Below are 3,254 nucleotides of genomic sequence, written 5' to 3' on the forward strand. Positions count from 1 at the left end.
CCAATTGAGAATTCGATTCTTCCTGGACTTAGAACCTCTCTTCTCCGCAAAATCCTACTAAGTGCTAGTACTTTGATGGTGATTGTGTCCATCGGCCTCTTTTCAGCCGACTTTGATGGTGACTGTGTCCATATATATTATCCACAGTCACTTGCTGCAAAAGTTGAAGCCCTGGAGCTTTTAGTGTGAAAATCAATTGATTAGTTCACACAGTGGTACGGTTAATCTCCTGACAGGTAATGACTATGTGGATGCTATGAAACTTATGTCTTCCAGAACCCTATTAAGTAAGGAATTAACAAATCATCTAGCAATGTTATACCTCTTCGAGTAGATTTCAACCACCAAACACCCCGCAAAGAGTAGATTTCAACCACCAAACACCCCGCAAATGTTTATTGATCTAGAGACTAGCATCCTCTGGAACTAAGCCTTTAATTTCGTCAAGTGCAGAGAAGGTATTTAGGAATTCGAAGAAATGTTTTGATTGCTAATATGAATCTTTGAAAATCTACCTATGGAACCCTCTAGCAATTTGAACCTCCCTATTCCGTTCTCCGCTTAAATCTCGGGACGAGATTTCTTTAAAGAGGTAGGATTGTAGCACCCCAGATGTTAATCACTTATAATTAAAATTGATCATGGACTTAACATGATCGTTAGTACTAATTGTGTATACTTAAATGCCAAATAAGTTGTTAAGTTCGTGGGGTTAAATTTGATTTTTTTAAAGTTTAAATATTAAAGAACTTAAGTTAACCTGAAAATTTATTTGTAATTACAATTTACAAATATCCACTCAAAAATTTAAAGCAGTGAAGTTCAAATTGGAGTATTGGAGTAAATTCATATGGGCTGATGTTTATTTAGTAGCACTGTTTAGAGGGCCGGATATTTATTTTGTGCCCAGAAGCCTACGGGTGCCCCGTTCCTATCGATTTCTCTATCTTCTTGCTTGGTTCCAAACTGAGCAGAGCCGTGCCGTCGCCGCTCCGGCCATCCCCGGCCGCATCCCTCTCCGATTTTTCGCGCCCAAGCCTTCCTCCCCTGCTCCTCAACCTCTGTCGCGCCTCCCCAAGCCCGGCCGAACCCTACCTCGAGCGGAATCGGCCCCTTCGTCTCCGGCTGCCATGGAAGCTCCGCTCAGAGCTCTGTTCACCGTCGATCCGCTCCCTCCGGCCATCTCCCGCCCAAGCCGAGCCTCTGAACGGGTTGCCCTCGACTCCCTGGAGCTTCCCAGCCCGACCACCGCTGCCCTCCCTCATCGGAGCACCGCAGCATGCCGCCACCATCGCCGCCAAGTCACTGCTCCCGCCGCGGGCCCTCCTCTGGCCACCCCAGCTCCAACAGAGCCCCCCCACAGGTATCTCTCGTGTCCCTCGTGCTCCTCCATCCCTTCCTCGCTGCCGGCAAGCACCCCCAATCGCCGGAACCACCGTTTCACATGCTCCTCTGTTCCACCTCGCGACCAGGGACCCCACACAACAATAGAAACATGTTCAGGGGTTTTCTGCATTGTCATAGACTCATATGAATAGTGCTGCGCAGGATATTTTTGAAAATTTGGCTGAAACTTTGAAAATTCATAGTAAATTGTAGAAAAATCATAAAATAGCAAATGATGACTTTTTGGAATCCTTGTAAGTAGATCTGTGCAGTGTAGTCATGATATGATGTGTGTTAGTAGAGAATTTTTGCTGTAAAAATAGAAATATGTAAGTTAAGTTTTTAATGTTAGTCTTACTTGTCTTTTTCATAACTGCAGTTTTAGTGCACAAATAAATGTGAGATTTTTATGCCATGTTACTCATGTGATGGTTGATGACTGGTAAAAATTTCAGGATTTTAGGTTTGATAGTTTACGAGCTATGGAAATAGCCAAAGCTCTGTGCTGCTTTGCTCCTATTCTAAACCGACATAAAAGATGACATTGTTTGGCTTATTTATGATTTGAATTATGCTTTCACGATAATAAGAAAGTTGTAGGTAACTTTATAGGCTTTTCAAAAAGTCTAGGATCACCTTTGATGGATGTTTGGATATCTGTTGAAACAAGTGCATGTTAAGCTGCTGTCTAGTAACTGCATGTGTGGGTTGATTACTTTAGCTTGCTCTTGTTTGACTAGACAGATTTGGCTAACTCTTGATTGGTGAATGCTTGCAATGGCTTGACTTAAGTTAACTTGTATGTCATATGCTTGAGTGATGATTAAGTTAAATAGCTCTAGCTGTTTATGTTAGTGTGTTGTACTTTTATGAATGCTTTACGGGTTGCACTTCCATGCATTCATATATATATGCATTGTTGCACCTTATTTAGGTACGATAGATGCACCACGTGAAAGACATGATGTTGGAGCCGAACCCGAAAATGATGTTTGGTGCACATATCCAGAAGATGGAAAGAACCAAGAGTATATGCTTGGTGTGGTGATACTCGCCTAGCTGAGTGTTATCTAACAAACATTGACCTAATGTTGGATTTTAGGCAAGCCCCAGTGTATAACCTACTATTTTAAATTATCAATCATTATACATTTATTATTTGTGCATTACGTTTTAGAAATTGTTTGAAACCATAGTTGCATGATCCCTAGGTTCTCTTGGTCTTATACTAGTATGGTTAGGTCGGTAGCACAGCTAAGCTTAATAGATCTCGGTAGAAGTCGAGTGATTTCCTGTCACTCGCGAGATATAGGAGGTTCCAGAAGTCGAGTAATTCCCGGTTACTCGCGAGATATAGGATGCTTTTTTATTTCATCATATGAACTATTATATTCAAGATGGAATGAATGGAATTTGGAGACCGGGCGGGGAATGATGATGAGTTGTAGGTATGACAGCAGGATAGGGTTCCTGGTTGTCTTAGCCCCGCCTGTGTCGATTAAGGACCGTACCGTTGTCGGCGGTGCTGATCGGAGATTGAACTGTACTAACTGCATGCCGGGAGTAGGAGGTAGTCGAAACCGGTAAGTCTAGTACAGCCTTGCTTCGAAAGTACAGGACTTCAACTCACCTCCTAGGGTAGTCGAGTGGCCGCGGAGAATTGGGGATGCATAATTTACTTTTGGTGGTCTCTCGTAGGGCTCGGCTGACCATATGAGGGTGGGGCGGTCCTGTAGTTTAAGGCGGGGAGGGGAATTGTTGGCTCATATAGTCCGACGGGGCCAATACGCGCCGTGTTGGTTAGGTCCATCTTGCAAGGTTAAATCGGATCGATTCGCCGTGACTCGCGGATATGAGAGCCTTAATCT

General features: G+C 43.5%; 1 long non-coding RNA gene across 1 annotated transcript; it reads left to right on the plus strand.

The window, feature by feature from the left end:
- The first annotated feature begins 903 nt into the window (after positions 1-903).
- On the plus strand, positions 904-2,544 carry LOC120660404. Its single transcript, XR_005669587.1, has 2 exons — positions 904-1,363; positions 2,321-2,544. It is a non-coding gene; the product is annotated as an uncharacterized LOC120660404 (long non-coding RNA).
- Positions 2,545-3,254: the final 710 nt, after the last annotated feature.

The sequence above is a fragment of the Panicum virgatum genome, chromosome 2N, assembly GCF_016808335.1.
Source record: "Panicum virgatum strain AP13 chromosome 2N, P.virgatum_v5, whole genome shotgun sequence".
Lineage (NCBI taxonomy): Eukaryota > Viridiplantae > Streptophyta > Magnoliopsida > Poales > Poaceae > Panicum > Panicum virgatum.